The sequence below is a fragment of the Protopterus annectens genome, chromosome 6.part0 (genome assembly GCF_019279795.1).
Source record: "Protopterus annectens isolate FY-2018-M chromosome 6.part0, PAN1.0, whole genome shotgun sequence".
NCBI lineage: Eukaryota > Metazoa > Chordata > Ceratodontiformes > Protopteridae > Protopterus > Protopterus annectens.
In genome coordinates, this window is record NC_056737.1 from 1614656716 (window position 1) to 1614681134 (window position 24419).

Genomic DNA, 24419 nt, shown 5'->3' on the forward strand with positions numbered 1-24419 from the left:
CCAAAAGAGACTTCCTCAGAATAAAATCAATTCAACAAGTAAACCTTTTTATACACATGTGGAATCAATTAAAATGTCAGTCATTCCTAGTTAAAACAATCAAAGAACTATTCAATATTTCAATGTTAATTAAATAAAATAATTAAGAAATAAGAAAATAAGAAGACAAATACTGTATAAAAATGTTTTGTAAAGAACATTTCTAAAATACAAATATCATACTAATGACTAATTAATTTTTAACCTTCTACTTTTCAAAAAAACACTTAATGTTTATAGTATCAGTCATTCCTGGTGGCTTATCTGCTCTTAATTGTAACTGCCAAATGATCTCTCTTTGTTCTATTCTCTGTCTGTAACCTCCCCTAATATTTCTTGGCACTTGTTCTAAAATAGAAAATAAAAATGTTTTATGGGCAGGACATTTAAGGGTATGTTTAAACAACGCATTATTGTGGTTCTTATTCTTAACAGAATAAAGGTTCTTCTTTATTCATTTATATAAACACCTAGTTGACATTCCAACATAAAAATCTCTGCAAGATGAACACATAGTTATATAAACTGTCCCTTAGGTGTTACAGTGATTTTTATTTACTTCTAGTTTGATTTCCATTCCCGCTTGATGCCAATATGCTTCTGATAAATTAAGCATATTTTGGTCTTGTGAGGTCAGCAGTTATGTGTGGAGTCCCACGAGTGAAGATCTATATATCTAATCAATTTCAAGGAGGCCCATCCCTCCTTCAGAGTGGGAAATATATAATCTTGGTGTGCACTGGTTTTTATAAATAATTTGGTGAGCATGAAGCATCCTTCTTGTTTTCCTGTCTAAGCTTATCCAACACATTTTGGGGCCAATCAGTCACTCCAAAACTATAAGTTAGAGCAGGAAGAGCAAATTGTTTTATAGCTTGGATTTTCTTCTTAGATGTCAATGTTGTTTTCAGGATTACTTTAAATCATCTAAAGTATTCCTTACTAAGATTTATTTGCATTTGCTCATGTTTTATTGTTGGTCCTTCATCATTTCCCAAATATTTATACACTTCCTCTTGCTCAAGTTCTTTTATATCACATTCTTGTCCCAAATTGATGTTTTCCTGATGCTGCAGTTTTCCTGCTTTAAAAGCTGCTTTTTAACATTTATCAAGACCAAATGACATTCTTTTATCATCTGAAAAAGTTTTGACAACTTGCAGTTGTGCTTTCATTTCCTCAGCTGATGAGCTGTACAGTTTTAAGCCATCGACAAAGAGAAGATGAGAAGTTTTAATACTTTGTTGTTGTCTAGGATCCAAATTATAGCCATGGCCTAAGCTGTTAAGTAGACAGCTTAGTGGGTTAAGGGCAAGGCAGAATAACAGCGGTGACAGAGTCACCCTAGAACATCCCCTTTTGAATTTTTATTCCTGGGATAATAATTTGTCCTTTGTCATGGCTTGATTACAAAGTGGTCTGCCACTGTTTCATGGTCACTGTAATATAGTCAATCAGTGTAGGATGTATCCTATACATTTCCAAGCACTCTTTTATCCATGAATGTGGGATACTATCAAATGCCTTTTTGTAGATAATCCATGCCATACTTAGATTCTTTCCCTTTTTACAGTTCTCCAGTATGACTTTCTTTAACAACAAATGATCCTTTGTTCCATATGACTTTCTTTTATTCCCTTTTGTTCTACTGCCATAACTGAGTTTTCTTCTAGATGACTATAATCTCTGTCAACATCATTTCCCATATATAGTTTATATGTCATCAGAAGGCAAGTTATAGCTCTCACATTGTAGGGTAACTTGCAGGTACACTCTTAAGTAGGGGCATTGATTTTCCTGCTGTTAGCCAGTTTGGTGTCTGATCGGGGTGCACATATAAATAGTTTGTACTCATGATTACATCTTTGTGCAAAGATGTTAATAGTTTTAACCAAAAGTTAGGTACTGCACCTGGGCCTGGTGTGTTCCAGTTAGCAGCTTTTCTTAACTTTGTTTCAATCTTGCTCCGCCCACCGGGTTCTACAGGAAGAAAAAAGAAGTTAAACCAGGAAATAGCAGCAGTGTGCACAAATGAGCACTCTGTTTGTGCCCGCACACACAAGCTTAAACAGAAGGGGAATGGGAAGGGAAAACAGCAGTAGGAAGGTAATCAAGGAGTACTAGCTTAGCTGCCAGATGAAATGAAATGTATCAGAAACAGCCAATTACACAGGCAGCAGACCAGCCCAGCCCAGAACACTAATATAAACTATGCAAACACCTACCCCTATGTTTTTTCCCACACTCTACACCACCAGTGTAAACAAGTGGGGAGCTTTTAATACTCACAACAGCAAAATGTTAGGGGCTGCAATAGCTATTATCGAACTTGTGGAAGAGGCTGAGGGTGGTGAGGATGTGAATGCTGCTGAGCAACCCACAGTGAGGAGATGGAGAAGAGTGTACAGACCCAGAGTAACCTACCAAGGGCTACATGAGCTGGAGATAGTGGAGCACTATAGGGTGGACAGGGACCTCCTACAGCAAATTGTTGAGCTGTGCTGGCCATACCTGACACACAGAACTAACAGAGGGGAACCCATTCCAGTGGATACCAAGGTATGTGTAGGCCTAACAATAATAGCTACAGGTACCTTCCAAAGGCCAACTGGGGATATTATGGGGATTTCACAGGCATCAGCATCCAGGGTACTCCACCAATTCCTGGATGCCATGTCAGCACATGTCAGTGAGCATGTATTTTTCCCCAACACCCATAAAGCATTGGCCAGCAATATGAGTCTCTTCCACCAAACAGCAGAATACGCTGAGTTAGTGGGTGCAATAGACTGCATGCACATATGCATCAAAGCACCACCCGGTGAGTGGGGTAGGGTCTACATCAACCGCAAGGGCTTCCCCTCCATCAACTGCCAGGTCGTGTGTGATAATAATGAATGTGTGTGCTGGCTGCCCTGGAAGCTATCATGATTCCCACATCTGGCATCTAACGCAGCTGTACCAGAGATTTGCCAATGGGGACATCCCACACGGTCACCTAGTGGGGGATGCTGGATATGCACTGGAGCCATGGCTGATGGCACCCATCAGAAATGCACACACATCTGAACAAGAACTCCATAAATAGGCACATGCACAAAACAAGAATCATAATAGAGCATGTGTTTGGGATGCTCAAGTCATGGTTCCAGTGCCTGGACACATCCGGTGGAGCCTTGCAGTACTCACCAGCTACATGTACCCATATTTTCATTGTATATGCCATGCTACACAATATGATCCTGAGGAAACAGCTGCAGCAGGAACAGCATGGGGCAGGACCACACAGCCCCCCCCCCCACCATTGCCAAGGCCTGCACAGGCACAGAGAGACATGGAGGAGGAACAACCTGAGCCTGCCCCACTAGGCAGAAGGAGGTGTGCCCAGTATCCCCTGGCCTTGGCAAAGAGGCAACGCATAGCACATACACTGACATGGGAGGGACCCAGGGAATAACACCTCCCTCTGACTCTCACATACAGTAAAAGAGATGCCAAACATTACACTACCTGTGCCTAACCATGTGTAGGGAGTGTACTATATGCAGCCGACATAGGAAGCCCTGCAGCACCACCCGCAATACTGGGACACCCACAAGGTAAGTGACGCACACATGCCAGTCAGGGTGGGGTCACTTACCCAACAACAGTCACAGCCAGCAGGACAGGTGTAGACAACCACAAACAAATGCTGTACTATGGCCTCTGAATAAGGCCTATGGGTAACCTCCCCCAGGCCTACACAGACAGACTACAGCAGGTCAGGCAGTGGAATGTCAGTTGTGAAGGCTAGGAAGTCAGAAACTAATATGTAGGTAATTAAAAGCTAAGATCTTTAGTACACTGGTATGCCTCTAGTCATCATGATAGGTAAGACTACAGACTGAAATGGAGTACCAAACATACCAGTACAGTCCTAGAAAATGTGTACAAGTGTCAGGTGTGCCCCCTCATCCTACATAGACATATAGTAACAGTCAGGTGTGCCCCCCAATCCTATGTAGAAACGTAAAAATAGTCAGGTGTGCCCCCCAGCTCACATAGTAATATAGTACCAGTCGGGTGTGCCCCCCCAATCCTGTTTAGAAATGTATAAATAGTCAGGTGTGCCCCCCATCCTACATAGAAATATAGTAACAGTCAGGTGTACCCCTCCCCAGACCTGTGTAGAAATGCAGAAACAGTCAGGTGTCTCCCCCACCCCGCTATGCAGAAATGTAGCAACAGTCAATGCCAAATGATCAATGGATATCCTGCAGAGACAGCATGCTACCTGTAAGTGTACAACACAAAGGTCTGTACCGCAGTATAAACTACCTGGACTTGATCCACACATGCAATACAGATAGCCATACTGGGCATGCTCACACACTTAGAGAAATGAAGGCAATGTCAGTCAGCAACATACTGAAAGGTCATACTGGGCATGCTCACACAAACACATGAAGGCCATGTCTGCAAACACCAGTGGACTAGACATATCATTCAGTTGCAGTTGTTAGTGCAGACAATTGTCAGTATGCACCACTCATGCCTTGCACACACAGTGGATAGGAATACAGACATATATGTAAGGCCAACACACTATAATAAGCCAAAGGTAGATGGACATAGATGTGTGGAAGAGGGTGACTGTGACAAGGAGCCATCCAGGCCTGTCCCACCCAGCACACAGTCAAAGGGCCCCAAACACATGAGGTGCAGATGTCACTCACTGCAGATACTAGACACCAGTATCTGTCAGCATTACAATCTATGTGGTGCACGTGCCAGCTGTGCAACATGGCTGTACAAGGAAGTAGTCATCTAGTAGCTGTATACACGTACCTGTGACGTATGACCCCGTGTGTGCCCGCATGTGGCATGTCAAACCCTAGATGAATGGATTATGGCCCATGCACACATCGCCCTCCCCATAGCCCTACTATGATAAGCCTGCTGAGGTCATCCAATGTGAAATACACCTTTGGGAGAACTGTAGCCCAGTAATCTCTGTGGCACATCCCATAAATGCATACTGCTGTAGTGTGATAAACTAGTTAGGTAGGAGTTCTGACCCCAGACTTGGCAACTGTGAGTGTGTGTTTGTGTATGTGTCTGTCTGACTGTGTAGAGATCAATGCTTTTTAGACTACTCACACTCCTTACAATTCATATACTCAACTTCTAGCAAGGCTGCTGATGTCACCCACCTAAAAATACACCTCTGGGAAGGTTGCAGCCCAGTGATCTCCATAGTATGTCTTGTAACTATGTACTGCTGTAGTGTGATAAAGTAGCTAGGTGGGAGTTCTAACCCTGGACTTGGCAATTGTGTGTATGTCTGACTGTGTAGAAAGCAATACTTTTTAGGGTACTCACATTCCTTACAATTCATATACTCAACTTTGGCAAGGCTGCTGATGTCACCCACCTAGAAATACACCTCTGTTAAGGTTGTAGCTCATCAATCTCTGTAGCATGTCTTGTAACTGTGTACTGGTGTAGTGTGATAAAGTAGTTAGGTAGGAATTCTAACCCCAGACTTGACAACTGTGTAAGTGTGCGAGTTTGTGTGTGCGTTTTTGTGCATATTTGTCTGTCTGACTGTGTTAGAGAGCAATGCTTTTTAGAGTACTCACACTCCTTACAATTCCTATACTCAAGTTTAGAAAGGTTGCTGATGTCACCCACCTAGAAATACACCTCTGGGAAGGTTGTCACCCAGTGATCTCTGTAGCACATCCTGTAACTGCGTACTGCTGTAGTGTAATAAAGTAGTTAAGTAGGTGCCCTAATCCCAGACATGGCAAGTGTGTGTGTCTGTCTGACCCTGTCTGTGTAGAGAGCAATGCTTTTTAGGGTACTCACACTCCTTACAATTCATATACTCAACGTTGGCAAGGCTGCTGATGTCACCCACCTAGAAATACACCTCTGGGAAGGTTGTAGCTCAGTAAACTCTGCAGCATGTCCTGTAACTGTGTACTGCTGTAGTGTGATTTAGAACCATGGTACGGTTCCAGACCCACTCATGGCAGTTCTGGATGTTTTGTGTGGGTTTCAATGTCTGTGTACAGAGCAATGCATTATAGGCTAGTCACACTCAGTACATTTCAAATGGCCTACTTTGGCAAGCCTACTGATGTCATTCATTGTGAAATACACTTTGGGGAAGGAGTTTGCTAGCAACCCCCGTGGTGCATCCTAGAACAGCACCATGCTGTAGTGTGATATAGACACTTTGTTAGGGGTTCTATACCCACACATGTCGATTGTGGATGTTTTCTGTGTGTCACTGTCTGTGTAGGGAGCAATGCATTTTAGGCTAGTCACTCGCAGTACATTTCAAATGCCCTACTTTGGCAATCCTGCTGATGTCATTCATTGAGAAATACACCTTTGGGGAAGTAGTACTCCAGAAATGTCCATGGTGCATACTATAACTGCGTAGTTCTGTAGTGTAATAAACTAGTTAGGTAGGGGTTCTACTCCCAGACATGACAGGTGTGCGTGTAACTTGTATCCTGTGTAGAGGTGGTTGTGATTGTGTGGCCAATGGGGACCTGTTTTGCATATTTCATATATGGTGGCCCTACTATATATCACAATGTCCATGGCACAGGGATAACTGATGTGAAATAGCTGAGAGGCTGAGGTGCAAAGCCATACCCATACATGTGACATCAAGGAAAGGCAAACACAGTTAGTAACCCTAGAGCACACTCTCAACCCATGTCTCATACACATACACATGACTAGGCAACAGCCAATATGTGGATAGTGCACTGCATTTTGACCACTGATAGTAACTATGGAGTGATAGCAGTGGGCTACAGAGGGCATGTCACCCTGTCCCTCTGTCCAATATGCATGTACATGCAGACAGTGCACCTCCCCCAATGGACACCTGTGGTGCCATCACATGTGACCCACAACGGACATACCATGCCTGACAACATGCCCTGTATGGACAGATGCCAGTGACAACAGGAAATGCTATTAGCATGCTATCAATGTAGGTGCAGGGTAAACCTGCTGCCCATTACCAGTTCCCACCACAGGTGGGCAAGACTGGCACATCTGATGATAATTTGTATTCACAACATGGGCCAGACACCCCAGGTACAGTTCCACATGTCACTGTACATGCATGTGGGAGGTGTGCACATCCCAGACATCATCCATGTCATGGACTAAGGAACACATACATGGCAAGTGATGCACAGCATTGGCCACACACAGTAGTCACCCAGGTGACTGGATGGGGGTACAATACCCACCTGTGTGGGGAAATGCAGAAACTAGAGCCCTGAGCCACAATGCAGACCATTGTCATGTGGCCTGATGCCAAGGTATACCCATCGCCTACCCTTGTATAGCCTGCTGGCACAGTCGACCACCACACACACGTGCAGACATGCACCCATGCATGTCAGTACTGGATGTGTTTGTGTGTGTGTTGTATGGTGTGTATGTTCACATCCACACTCACTGCAACCCCCATGGGCATACTGAAGCATTCTGTCTGATGCCAAACACCTCCTCATACCCTTTTCCCATACAACCTCCGTATGACCCATGTGGTGCATGTGATACCTGCACAGTGCTGTGTTATGGCAATCCCACTACTGATGAGTTGTACTGCTGGCCCTGCCAAGTGTGTCAATGTGTGTACGTCCCTGTGAGAGTGGGGCTGTGTTGATACTGGCACCTGTTTATGCAGACAGACATGTGTACATAACCTACCATATAGCTACCGTATCCCTGTTGCAGATGTCACTCACCATCACATATATGTTCTGAGTGCTCCAAAACAGGTAACCCATGTAGTGCATCCAATAATTGCATAGAACTATGATAGCTCTACATATTTGTCAGGGGTTTGATACCCTGTGCTGGTAAGTGCGTGACACAAACATGCTTCAGTTTTACTCTCCCACCCCTCCCTGACATATCTTTGCCTCAATCTGCCTCTCCCACTCCCTCTCTGGTGCTGAAACAAACCTTGTTACAACAGTAAATGTATGAGGTTATCACAGCAACATGTCAATATTGGCCCTGTGTATGTGCTTCCAGCCACACCTCTGTCAACCTTTGTACATATGTCGTGCATGAAATGGTGCATATGTGCTATACACCATAATTAGTGTAATCAGATCTGATAACAAGCCAGCGATATAACAGACTGTTACACATGTTATGTACAGTAGGGGTTATATTTCATGACATAACCTGGACATTCTGTAGATGTTTGTGCAGTACTGAGGTCTGTGTACTTATGGTGAATGTCGACAGTGTGTGTATTGTTAATATGTACCTTAGCCTGTGTACAGACTGTGGTTGATGTCATTGTTCTAGTTTCCCTCCTATATGATGTAACATGCTGCTCCACTGTATGGTACCATATTGGCGTACATGTTTGTAGGGCCATACACACATGTCCCATACCACAGACAGCCATCAGACCACACTGTGTAGCAGCCCAGTATATGTAGGGTCAGTCTGTGAGTGGCACATAAGAGGATGGTGTAGAACAGATAGTCCATATACTGTAATATTATGCTAGCTTACCATATGTGGCTGTGGCTGTGTTCACATTGGTTGTGGTTATGCACTTTCACACAGGTGTATCTTACCCTGTGCTGTGACATGCCTGTTGAGCATGCTATATATGCAGTTACATGTGCATGCCCCCATAGGAGATGTAGGCCAGTGTTGAGACAGTCTGCCTGTAGCCTGCACAGTATATTGTTACATGCCCAGCAGCTTAATATACTTACCCAGTGAGATGTCATGTGCAGATACTTGCCAGATGTACTGCTGCAGGACCTCCCTTAAAAGTCATGTATGTCAGACAGAACAGTGGGATGCTGCACAGATGTATGTCAATATCTAGTGGGTAGTATGTGGCCATAGCACCCCTGTACCAGTGGTCATTATGTGTCAGGCCAGACAGGGGTTCATTAATGCATAACCTATGGTGGCAAATGTATATCAATCATTATGTGTTATACCCATCTACATGGCTGTCTACATCCATATTATCAGGCATGGTACACATGTTTTGCACTAAGGGCTTATGTGTATACCTCTGGACTATACAGAGTGTGTCAGAATTTCCACATATATTGGCCAATATTTCTGCTGTAGTCCACAGGGGCATTTTGTGCTAACAGCGGTACTTTACAATGATGTCCTTAGGATGTCTGTCAGTAGCTAATGGCACACATGTTATAAGCAGATGTGACCTCCCACACACACCATGTCTGTGAAGACAATGCCAATGACAGCAGCAATAGTCTACTAATATACCTGCTATACATACCTGACATTGCCTTGCACTACAATTTTGGGACTATAGGGGCTAGGGTAGGGCTACACTCCATGTCCAGGACATATGGTGGAAATATATGTACATATACTTACCACTGTCATGGCAACCACCCACTATAAATCCCTACATCATGTGGGCGTGGTCTCTTTACATTTCCTGTGTGATGGACATACTTCCTGTGTGTGGGCATCAGTGTTACAGACAGCTGGTAGCAATACCTCTTACAGGAGAACTGGCACACTCAGGGCAGCCACATATTTGTAGGAGGATCAGGAACTAAAGGCAGACTGTGAGTAGAGTTGCGTTATGCTTGGTATAGTACTGGTGTTACAGGGTATGTAGACACTAGTTTACCTTGGAATGCAGACTGTCTGCATAGCTCACAACTGTGGGCCTATCCTCTTGCTGGCCAGAGGTATGCCTATCATGTTTTGTCTGTCCACCACACAGGTCCTGTGTCAGATATTACACTGGCAGTGTGTGTGTTGAGTGCTATCAGTACAAGGGTACATCCATTTCTGTTTCTAACTTCAATTCCCTGACTAAGGGTATGTTGCAGACTATCCTGTAACACCAGCAACTTGCTTAGTCTATGGCAACAGTTTCCCACATATGTGCCTGTGTTCGAGCCTCTGTCCTCCACCTACATACCAAGCCTTTCACATATGTCATGCTGTCGGGGGTAGTTCTGTAGTGGGCTGTGGTGGGCTGTGAGTATATCACACTGCCATTGCTGCCATCAGTCCACTGCTGTTGTATCCCACACACATACAGTGGGGCTGGGGCCTTATATGTGTGGGCATTACCTACACAATATATGTGTGCCCTTATACACTCCAGAGGCTAGTGTATGTAACAGTGGTATATGGCCCAGTATTATTGAGTCTAGGGTGGGAGCACCATAAATGACTTAGGCTGTTACAAAATGTCGGGGTATCAGGGGTGAGCTGCTTTAATGTATCTGGATGCACAGTACCATATACTTCATCTATATTTACATTACTTACATGAACTGGGTTAATGCAAGCCTACTGCCTCCTGCCATACAAACTGTTCTGTTTGTCGGTGTGCTCGTGATGTTGTCAGTTATGCCTTTATGTAACAGCTACAACCTATTTGGTCACATGATGTCTTTACCACCTACTGAGTTTGTACAGAGTGTAGACAGTGGCTGCTGAACTATACACCTGCATTACATACTGTTGATTGTTTGGTATCCTTTGGCCCACATTGTCTTCACTATTGTACAATTTGAACAGCTTGGCTTGGACAGCAACAGTCGTGGATCTTTCCAGACTACTGTATTAGTATAACTGTTTCACAGTTGCATTACTCTGTTTATATAGTTGTCAGTGTCTGAATAGCTATATGACATGGCATACAGAACTGTAATAGTACACAATTAAAGACTTTCCATTTCTACAAACCTGTGTGTGCTGTTTTTCATATGACATCTCTGTGGGTATATGTTGCAGGCAATGATTGTCATTTGTATGGGTTAACTGTAGGCATAGTGGCTGTTCCATATTGTGTGCACCTTCTACATATGTATCTTACTGTACATATATCTGCATGTGTATGTGTAGTTACATGTATATATATATATATATATATATATATATATATATATATATATATATATATATATATATATATATATATATATATATATATATATTTATATCTGTATCTGCATATCTGCGTCTGTGCATCTGTATCCTGGGAATGTTGATAGCTTCCACATATTACAATTACATTTCCTATGGGAGGCAGACTGTACTACATGATATGTTACCAATACCAGCCTGAAATCATACAGGTGGGATGTAGTACTGTTAACATCTTGTGACCATGTCGTGTCAGGTCCTGGTTATGGGCTCTGCAACACTTGTAGTGTATTGCAGGGCGGATGTGATTGGCTGTGGGAGGGGATGCCTATTTGTACAAGACGTATAGTGTGTAGGGCCTCTCAACCCCATTAACGGTGCATGTGGACATATGTGTGTTTGTTAATCTGCCATTGCTTTTTACAGATGTATGGCCATATATACCTCTGTATATGTATACATATATATATATATATATATATATATATATATATATATATATATATATATACTTACATATATATAACTATGTCCATATATACCTACACAGACATATATCTGCGTACACATTTGTAACTTGCTGTGTATATGTATACATATAGGTGTAGACACATATATGTGTCGATGTAGGCATTTGCATGTATATATGTTCATATATATTAATATATATGTGTATAGTTTTAGAAAGATATATATATATATATATATATATATATATATATATATATATATATATATATATCTACATATATAGATATGTTGTATCTGTTTAGATAATATATTTACAGACACATACGTAAAGATGTTGGTATACATTCTCTGTACTGTTGCATGATTGGACTGGATGACATGTTTCTTAAAACATTAGATATATTTGTATCTGGCATGGCCTAGTAGAAAATCACTTTGTCTATGGCGTGCAGAGTCCTGGGTTCGAGCCTTGCAGAAGATGTTTATTTTGTTCCTGGGCAGAACACAGCTCATTGGTTACAGAGTGATTAAGGCACTTTTGCGCAGTTGTAAGCGGATTTGCATGGGGGTAAGCACTGCCTACACAGGTTAAGCAATATAGAAGCTGAGTGTAAGACACTGTAACTGGAAGTTAACAGTGCTTAGCTCCATGCAAACCCGCTTACAACTGCTTTAAAGTGCCTTAATCACTATGTATCCAATGGCGGTGTTCTGCCCAGCAATAAAATAAACAACCTCTGCAAAGCTCAAGCCCAGGACCCTGCAAACCATAGACAAATTGAATTACCACTAAGCCATGACAGATATACATAAATCTGATGTTTTCAGAAACAAATCATCGAGCACAATCATTCAACAGTACAGAAAATGTACGTTAACATCTAGATGTACGTGTGTGTGTGTATATCTATCTATATATATATATAAAAATAAAAGTAAATATATATATATATATATATATATATATATATATATATATATATATATCAAAGTATATATATATATATATCAAAGTATATATATATATGTATATATATATATATATATATACACACACACACACACACACACACACACACACAGACACACACACACACACACACACACACACACACACACACACACACACACACACCTCTCCATGCTTACATCTATACATATATGTCTACATATGCTAATATATATATATATATATATATATATATATATATATATATATATATATATATATATATATATATCTACACACACACACACACACACACAGTGTGTGTGTGTGTGTGTGTGTGTGTGTGTGTGTGTGTGTGTGTGTATATATATGTATATATATATATAGCTATATATATATATATATATATATATATATATATATATATATATATATATATATATATATATATATATATACACATATAGATATAATAGAGAACATAAGAAAGACATATATGAACAAAGGCACCATTAATAGGGGTGAGGGGCTTAAGCAACATATGTCTTACACGAATTGATATCCCCCCTGTAATACAATACCAACTTTTGCAAATGCCATGACCAGGACCTGACACTACATGGCCACAAGATGTTAACTGTAAGCCATACCACCTGTATTATGTCAGGCTGGTATTGATAACATATCATGCAGTACAGTCTGGCTACCATAGTGAATGTACAATGTGTAAGCAATAAACAATCCTATGATGCATATACACAGACACATGTATGCAGATACTTTTATATGCATATATGGGTCTACTTCACATGGTCGACAGGCCATATGATCGACACTCATTTGGTCGACAGTTCATTTGGTCGACAAGCATTGTATGTGGGGAGCGTAGCCCCCCACACCCCCCAATGTGGGGGGCTATGCCCCCCACCCCCCTAACTATATATATCAACTCCAGGGTCACACAACATTGGGGAGGGGGGCAAATCTGCTTGTTGACCAAATGAACTGTCGACCAAATGAGTGTCGATCATATGGCCTGTCGACCATCTCAGGTAGACCCATATATATATATATATATATATATATATATATATATATATATATATATATATATATATATATATATATACATATATATATATATATATATATATATGTCCATATCTATAAATATATATATATATATATATATATGTATATATATATATATATATATATATATATATGTATATATATATTTAGATATAGATACATATGCAACTACACATACACACACAGAGGTATGTCTAGGAAGATACATAATCAGAGGGTGCACACCATACTGAACAGCCAGCATCCCTACAGTTGCATCCTCATCCGATGGGCAGTGTATGAGACACCCATACCACAGACAATTGTTGCCTGACACATATAAACACAGAGAAGTCAAAAGATATAACACAACACACAGGTTTGTATATATAGGAAAGGTTCAGCTGTGTACTATTACAGTTGTATATGCCCTGTCATATAGCTGATTATGCTTTGACATACATACAAACTGAGTAATGCAACACTCAAACAGATCATTTATTACAGTAGTCCGAAAACATCACTTCTGTTGGTGTCCATGCCAAGGCCTTCAAGTAGTACAACAGGAAAGACACACATGGCCACAGCATAGCAAGCAATCTACAGTATGTAATGCAGATATATAGCCCAGCGGCGTCTAAATGCACTCTGCATGCAATCCTTAGGGGAAATGACCTGGGTTGACACTATGGGTGGTATCTGTCACATAACAGTGCATAACTGAAATCATCACAATCACACTGATGGCAGTAAGCAGTAGGCCAGCGATGTTCACAAGGTGAAATGTATGGTAATGTACATCCGCATACCTTAAGGCAGCTTACTACTGGTTGTCCTCACATGTTGTAACACCCTGGGATACTCATGGTGGATACCCCCCTACACTGCCTTACAGGGGCATAGCACACTGTTACATACACTGACCTCTAGACTGCAGAGGTGCACACATGTGTTGCGTAAATGAAGCCCACATATTTATGGTGCATATGGTCTGTACACCATTATTTTTTGACATCATACCTGATAAGCCAGTCAGATAACAGACTGCTGAAGATGTTGTGTGTAGTAGCAGCTGTTTCTCAGGACATTACTTGGACATTCTGTGTTTGTGTGTACAGTAATGTGGTCTGTGTATGTAGGGCAGGAGTCTGCAGCCTTCACTATCCAAAGAGCCATTCTTGGCCCCTCACCCATCGAACTAAATTCATCGGGAGGCACAACAGCTATCTGACTCCTACGATGAAGATAGCAGAGCATATACGGTTTCATATATAGTTATACTAAATATAATATAACTAAGTATATAAGAACAATACCTAGCATATGTCCATAATTGTGTTCCTGTTCTGGGATTGCTTGAGCTGTCTGTGTGTGTGTGTGTGTGTGTGTGTGTGTGTGTGTGTGTGTGTGTGTGTGTGTGTGTGTGTGTGTGTGTGTGTGTGTTGTGCAGTAGAGTGTCCATTAATCTTCAGAGGTACAAGGAGCCACTACAGCAGGGTTGAAGAGACACATGTGGCTCCAGAGCCGCAGGTTGAAGACCCCCTGAGTTAGGAAGATTGACGACTGTATGTGTATTGCACTTACAACCATGGGCTCTGTACAGACTGTGGTAGATACCATTGTTCTCTGTGCTGTTCTATCTGATGTTACATGCTGCTCCAGTGTTAAGCTTGTGTATCATATGTGGCTGTGACTGCGTTGACATTGGATGTGGGTATGCATTTTCTCACAGGTGTCTGCTATGCTGTGCTGTGACCTGCGTGTCGAGCCCACTGTAATCCCAGGTACATGTGTATTCTCCCATACAATATGTATTCCAGTGTTGTGGCAGTCTGCCTGTGGTTTGCCCAGTGCTTTGTGGCATGCCTAGCAGCCTACTGTAAATACCCAATGTGCTGTTATGTCCAGTTATTTGCAAGACATACTGCTGCCAGGCCAGCATAACTGTTGTGTATTTCTGAAAAAGCAGTGATATGCTGCACAGATGTATGCCATTATCTATTGGCTAGTATGTGGCCATGTGAATGCAGCACCACCAGGTATTATGTGTCTGGACAGACTGGCAAGTGTCCGTGCATATGCTGTGTGGGCATATGTAACCCAGTATTGTCATGATATACCCATGTACATGGCTAGTAACATCCACATTCGGAAGCGTGGTCCACGTCTCACATAAAGGGGACATGTGTACACTTCTGGAATGACCACAGTGTGCCAGACTGTCCACATATAGTGGTCATATCCCTGCTGTAGTCCACAGTATCATTACTGTGCTAGCAGTGGGACTGTACTATGCTGCCCCTAGGATGTATGTCCATAGGCAATGGTGCACATGTCTGCAGCAGCTGTTACCTCCCACACCCAGCATGTCTGTTAAGATACTCCTATGACAGTAGCAACAGTCTACATATATACCCGCAATACATCCATGACATCCCCTTGCACTACGGGGTTGGGATTATTGGTACTGAAATAGGACTATACTCCATGTTCTCGACATATGGTAAACATATATGTGTACACATATCTATGTAGATATATACACATATAGATATCCACATACATATATGGACATATACATATCCACATACATATATGGAGATATATATATATATATATATATATATATATATATATATATATATATATACATACATATAAACACTCACCCACACACACACACACACACACACACACACACACACACACACACACACACACACACACATATATATATATATATATATATATATATATGTGTGTGTATATTACATATAGATATATATAGACGTATACATATATATATATATATATATATATATATATATATATATAGGTTCAGTACACCGACAAGTCGGGGTATCGGCATTCACTCCACCGCCACCTGAAATAATAGAAACATAAACACAGACATTTAACAGGTAAGAGTTTTAATTTCGCTAATCATGCCTGCCATGTTTTAGTAAGTGTGGCAGTGTTATGCAGGTGTGGTAGGCATGATTAGTGAAATGTAAACCTCTTACCTGTTAAATGTCCGTGTTTGCGGTTTCGATTATTTCATGTGCCGGTGGAGTGAATGTCGATATCCCAACTTGTCGGTGTACTGACATGAACCCATATATATATATATATATATATATATATATATATATATATATATATATATACACAGCAATGACTTCAATAAGTGGCTAAGCATCTGATGTCATTCAAAGGTGATCCAGTATCTGTCTGCCTGGGACGACATGATGTACAAACCACGATGCTTTGCCAGAGATGGTCTGCACCTGTTGCCCCTGGGATTCAGGTTACTGGCTACAGCTCTTGCCACCCCCATAGTGCTTTATCTAGGCAAGGTTCAAAGGACAAATCCACCACTGTAAGATACAAGCATGCAAAACTGACAGTAACGCGACTCAATGCTTGAAGTCTAAACCAAAAAGGTCACTCTCTTGAGGCACACCTACAAATGGGGAACATCGATATCTGTGCAGTAACTGGGACTTGGTTCAATGCTCCAGATAGCACACCTGTAATACCTGGCTACAACCCTTATCACACGTTGGGCAACAAACCAAGACCACAACACTACAGGTGGAGGAGTGTCCATATTCACCAAGGACATTCACACCTCCAGCCTAATTTCCAACACAATGCATCTGAGAATCTCCAGATGCAACTAACACTAGGTAAGACTGCAATCCAAACTGTAGCTTGCTGCAGATCCCCCTCCATGGCCCAAGGTTCTCACTACACCATTATAAGCATAATGGAAAATATTAAGATACAACTAAACACCATAATACAGGGTGATTCCAACTACTCTGCCATTAACTGGAAAAACAACTTGTGTGCCACCACCCTTTACCAACGGTTCCTGGAAGTCATACATTTCAACCCCCTGGATCAACTAATCCATTGTCCAGCCAGGGTCTCCAATATCTTAGACCTGGTCATTACCAACATGGGAGTAAGATGCTCCACACCAGTGGTCAACCCCTTATAGGTCAGGTCTGACCATAAGGTAATCACCACTGACATCCACATCCCACCCCCACCCGCCGGTAAGGAAACCTCCATAAAAAACCTCTCCAAAGCCAACGCCATGCTACTCAAGTCAGAAGTGACAAACCTCATGACACCCATGGAGATGGGAGTTGAAAGTGCAACTGGTGAATCCTACACTAAGGCACTGTATGGAGACATCCACTCGTGCATGAATTGTGCCATCCCAAATAGAACCAAGACACTGCCCTCCAAAAACAGAAGCCAATCTTGTGCTCCACTGCCATGAGCAAACTGTACAACAGAAGGCAGAAGCTGTTGCAGAAAAAAGGATAATCCCAAAATGCAAACTGCTCCCTTACCAGCCTCAGTAAGAAGCTGATATCCCTCAAAATCCACCACAGCTTGTTACATAAATATAATTGCCATAGATTCCAAAGACAACCACAAAGCATTCTATAGTTATGTCCAGGATCTAAACGGCAATGCTCAAAACTGCTCTGAGCTACAACAGAATGGCATTAAATATACTGATTCCAAGGAGTTTGCCAATATCCAGGCAGATCAATTTAGTGCCACATTCACCATCCTTTCACCCCCTAAAAGGCCCATCTCAGTACCAAAAGATTGCCAAATGCCAGTAATCATGCCACACAGGTGGAAACCGCCATATCCACTGCTAGGAATACAGCATCCATGGGACCAGATGACATCCTGGGCTGTGCACGACATGAACTACAAAATAAACCTGCATTTCATCTAAGTGCCATGTTTAATCATAGCATCACCTCAGGCTTCTATCCCACTGAGTGGCATACAGCTACAGTTATCACACTCCACAAGGGGGAATCCGCCTTGGATCCCAGGAACTACAATCCTATCAGTCTGATGAGCCTGATCTGCAAGGGCATTGAATGCATTATCATGCAACTTATAAACAAAGACATTGGCAACCAGCAAACACTGGACCCCACCCAGGTTGGGCTCATAAAGGGCTGATCTTGTCTCCTGAACCTGATTGACTACTTTGATTCAGTCTCCAGAGCTGTGGAAGAGGGTAAGGTGGTCCACACAGCCTATCTGGACTTGGCCAAAGCCTTTGACAACATCTCCCACTCTAGAGACATAGTTAAACTTATGAAGCTGGCCATAAACAGCTGCAACACTCGATGGGCTGCCAACTGACTTAGTGATGGAACCCAGACTGTAAAAGTAGCCATGTCCAATCCCTGCTCCAGACAAGTGACAATTGGAGTACCTCAGGGTCGGTTCTGGGACAGCTCTTGTTTGGCATCTACTTCACTGAAGTACAGGCCAACACTATGGAACTCTGGCTAAGAAAGTTCACAGATGACTGCCATTATTGCATCCCCAATTGATATGGATATTCTACAACATGGCTTGACAGAAACAGATGTTTGCTGCCAGAGCCATGGGCTCAAGCTCAATGCCAATTAATGTATAGTTATCCCCTTTGGATATGCCATGTACCCATGAATTTCCATATAGGTGGCAATACACTAAACACCAAAATTGTGCTGACAGACATAGGGACACAGGTGGACAGTAGTCTCACCTTCATTAACCACATTGCCACAAGAGTAAGGAAATCCTTCTATGTGGCACACCTCATCACTGAGGGCTTTACATCCAGAAAAAAGGGGGTAATTGTCCCACTGTACTCATCCCTTGTTGGTATGTACCTAGCAAGTCAGCTGTGACAGCTGGGAAGGCAGTGGAAATACCTCACTATAAGAATCACAGGCCTAATACAGATAGTCTATGCTGACCATCTAGAAATCCTCCAGCTATACTATGTGGCATATCATCTACACAAAGGCTATATCTGCATAACATACAAGGCTATGTCAAACCCTGGGAAATGACATCTGTAATATGTGTATGTACCGCCATGTACAATGTGTGTCTATGTGCTGTCATTACAGTAGCAAAGGGTATTGAGGTCATGTCTGGAACACACAAGTATATGAGACCTGCACAGCACTGTTATTCATGTGAATTTGTGACATGCAGGGGTAGCAACCCAGGGTACATGCTGTCACACTGACATGTACTGTAACATGGCATTACTGCAGTCAGCAGTGCTGTCCCAGAGAAGGATAGAGTGCTAACATTACTACTGACAACAAGCACACCTGCGAGCATAGCTGCACTCTGAGGGCTCACTGTCATGTTCCTGGTGCCTGGCCTGTGTCACCGTATATATCCCCTACTGGATAGTAATCAGACATGTGGAATGTAACTGTAGAGTACTGTCTGTACAGCACATGTTTGTGAGGGCTTACAACATGTAGTAATGGCATACATATTGTTGTCAAACATCCATCTGTTGACACATTCATCCTACTGCATAGCTACTTGCCAAACTGGTGTCTGTAAGTCCCTCTACAGATGTTTAGATGGCAGGTATCCAGCTGAGATACATACAGACAACCTATGCTTGATTGACACTGACATGTGTGGCCAACTGTGTACTACCTGTCACATATAGGAGACAACACCCTGTATGGGCACATGCCATGGGTACCTACACTACACTACCACAGTCAACTGAACATGCTTGGGTACAGGTCTCCATCACAGACACTAACCATGTGTTGTAATTCATTTTGCATACATGTCAACTGGATCACCTCAATGGCCATGTGCAGAAGGCACTCAGAGGATTGAATGATGCATGTCACTCTCACCCTGCCAGTCACTAACATGGTGTCTGTTGATAGATACCTGCTGGCACATGGCAGGTGGCATTATACCAATGTACACACACCCCCTAAACATCCAATCCCTCTATGGGCAATAGCCAGGTACACAGCTATGTCCACCTGCAGCAATGCACCACAGTATTGACACGTGTACATGTGCATTACTGAGGATAGCATTGTTTGTGTGTTGGCACATCTGTAGTTGGGAATTCCATGACAGCCTTCGCAACCACCTCCACTCCCATTGCCATAGTCAGATGTGGCCGCTGCATTATTGGACATGACATGTACCTTGTTACACTCCTCTCCCTAACAGCTACATGTGCCTTGCAGTACCAGCACAACAGTGTTGTACAAATAGGTTGATAGGCATGGGAAACCCACTGAGGTCTGCCAAGTGTGTGTATGTGTGCATGTCTGCATATCTGTAGGGTACACCATTACGAGGCTACATACTCCTATTACACTACACATTGCCACACAGTAGTACATATTGTGTTCTTGCTGCCCATAGGTGAGGCATTGCAATGCAACACCCTACTATGCCTGTGGCATGTACATTACATGCATATTCTGTGGTACCACTGTTGTGATATACAATGGGTTGTATTGCCGTCATGGGCAATGTGTGATAGTGGGTATGTCAGGGTATCATGATGGGTTCAAATGTGTACAATATCCATTGGGGGATGTGGGTGCTGTGTACACTGTCATTACACCATGGTGCACCCGGTATATGTCCCACATACCACTTTCTTGTAACCACTGTCACCATCAACCATACAGGTAACTGATAACAGGATACAGCCCAGTTATGCATGTGCTATGTGCAGCCAACCTGTATCATATTGGGCACATGGACTAGTTAGCAACAATAAGCCCAGATCTCTAAGATATGTGTCTGCCTGTTATGTGTCTGTCAATGTGTATATGATGGTATGACACACTATGTATTCTCCATATGCAAACATTAAATCCCCCATTACCATATTGTACATGTCTGTGGATGTTCTGCATGTAACATGTAACCTGGTACAAACCTCACCCTAAATGAGGTGTGGTGTGTGCAATGAAAGCCACACAATTCAGTAGCACTACATGCCTAGGTAGGGGGGTCTAGTCACAGGGTTGCCAAGTAAGAATGTGTGTGTATGTGGATGGGTTGACATAAGGGTGCAGATTATACATTTCCCAGCAGGTCACCTGTCAATGTGGCACAGGCAATAACTGGTATACATACCTGTGACATGTGTGCAACTGTACACCAGATATGTCACAGCCGTGATGTCACCACAGTGCCATAGCCCTTGTGGCATATGACTGCAGACTATCCTCCTGCTGACACATGTACACCTACAACACAAATGGATAACATTATGGAGACCACAATCAATCAGTGTTACTAACAGCTGAAATGCATCATAGCTGCATGGTTACAATACCTGGCATGTATGTATTACACATTACCCCTGACAACATCTTACACTGCAGTACAATGCAGCACACTATTACAGTCACCATGCACATCAGAACCATATTAGCCTGTCCCTGCATCAATGTTATGGATGACAGGGATGTGGCACAGGTATCATCATATGCACAGGGTGTTTTGCTGGTTTGCCAGAGGCTGAGGGTGGTCCATACATTTGTCACCATGTGTGTGGGTGAGGGGTTTAGGTCTTTTATTGGGGCATGGTGATGTGTTGTGTGTTGGTATGCAGTTGCCCTAGGTGTGGTTGCATAGTGTGTGGGTTTGCATGCACACAGTTCTGCCATGTGGCTGTCCTATACAGATGTTATTGGACAGCTGCAAACCATACGTGGCAGGGTGTGCAGTTTACTGCATTTAGCCATGGGCATTCTGACTTGCCTGCCAGGGGTTCCATGGGCACGTGCAGGTACAGACCTTGAAGTGCTACTCTCCTCTGATGATGACAGATGTCTGCTGGAACCATGTCCCACCTGGGACTGGCCAGGGCCACGTGCATGAGGCCTGCTGTAGTGTGGTGTGGACAGCACCCCCAGTGGTGTGATGGGGCTGACACTGCCACTACAGGAGCAGCTTGGTGTCCTAGCACATCCACGTTGGCTGCCAGCTGCTGGTGTTTCTGGCCTTCATCCACGCGGCCATTGCACCACTCCCACATGTTCAAGCATGGACATATCATGATCAAGGAGGCCAACCATCTCACCCCACCATCTATCCATGACCTTAGTCTGTTCATGGAGGGCAGCAGCAATTTCACGGACGTTGTCACTTACAGATGAGAAAGCAGCCCTCTGCAGCCTCAGGCCCTGTCTGGTGTATATTTCCATACGTGCCTGCACCTCCATTATGGTCTGAAACATGCTCCTGGTGGTGCCAGTTGTGGCACCTCTGCTAGGGTCATGATGACTAGCGGCCCTCCCATGAGCACCATGGTACATCTGTGAATGTGGTGCCCTGCTGGACATCTGGCTATGCTGAATGTGACCCGACACAGTTGGCATGGACACCATACTTTCCTGGTCATCAGCACCAATCGCCAACTGTCCCTCTGCTGTGGCCACTTGTGATGGTGTTTGTAGGGGCACTGTAACTGTGTGCAGGCTTGGGGTGTCTAGGAGGGTGATGACAAATGATAGAGCTGTGTCGGCCTCAGACAACCCCACCTGTGCCTCAACAATACCATCATCATCATCGGTGTCTGTACGGACACCAACCTCAGATTGCATGCAGGAGGGACTTTGACGCACCTCGCCACCTGTGGGGGAAACACACACACACACTTTAAGACCTGTACAGCATTGCATAACAATACACACATTTACAAACAACATCAGTGGTGCATGTATGTCCAATACAAGACTATTACACTGACAACCACCAGACCTTACCATTGCTATGGGGGGGTGCCCTACACATGTCCCACAACTATGCATGGTTGCAACGTCTACTCATGTGCACATCCCTTGGAGTGCACACACTGCTGTCACTATTGCTGTGGGGTCAGGGTTACATCTGCCACAGTTACCTAACCTGATTGCATGCAGATACAGCCATTCCTAGCACATGTAGGATCGCTGCTGCAGTGCACTGCTGTGTCATGATGACACACCCTCACCACCTTCAGCCTTTTTGCAGATGCTTGACAACTATGGCCTACACGTGTCAGTTTGCAGTGTCCCAAGAATGGGACACTACGTGCAACAGCCTACTACCAGCTAATTATGTGGACCACAGTACTATGTTATGACATATCATTGATCTGTAATGGTTGCTATTGTAATACAGGTATATTTATAGTTGTAGCACTATCTGATGGTGTTGTTTCACACATGTCCATACTGTAGGCCATGTGTCCTGCCATACTTCTCATCCCTGTGGACACATTTCACAATGACAGGATGTTAGTTATCTTGCATGTGTCTGATGTACCCTTCCAATACCCCATCATGGTCTCTACAGTGATGCAGTGCATTTTACAGCAACAAAACATGAACATGTACAGCATGCAGTATGGGTAGGTGTGTTAGATGTGTGCATGGACTATCCCATTGCTATTACATGCATGATGCATTGTCAGGCATGAACATGAACCATACTCACCGGCTACAGGCTGCTGCCTTGGTGGTATCCTGGTGGGACCTACATAAAGGTGTGAGAAAGTTAATGTCAGTGGTCACAGCTGTGGCATTCATAAAGGGTGAGTGCAGCATTATGGTACATCAACAGTAGAAGTCCACAATACTACAGTTTATGCACAACTATTTATTACTACTACACAGCAACAGACTATGTATATGACATCTCAGATATGCATGATGTACCTGTACAGATGCAGATGCATACACAAGAGTGGTCTACTGATGTGCCCTGGGGCCTTATCTGCATGGTCCTCAGCTGGTGTGTCGGTGGCACCCACCTCCACAATTCTCCCTGCCAGTTGTTGGTTATGTAGGCAGGTGCCACAAGGCTGCTGAGAAGCTCCTCCACACAGGTGAGGGGTGGATGGATGGCATGCCCCCCCCTCTTGTGAGGTGGTCCCCTCATACAGCAACTGCACGCCGATGTACATGGCGAAGCAGGTCAGAGCAATGATGCCGGACCTGCTCATAATTGTGGTTCTGCAGGCCGACATTATTGACCCTGTGGACTAGATCGTTCCACAGGGCGGTCCTCTCCTGCTGATCATGGGCTGTCCAGCTGTACAATTGCGGGGGGGGGTTATGGTGTCTAGTTTTGTTTTACATTA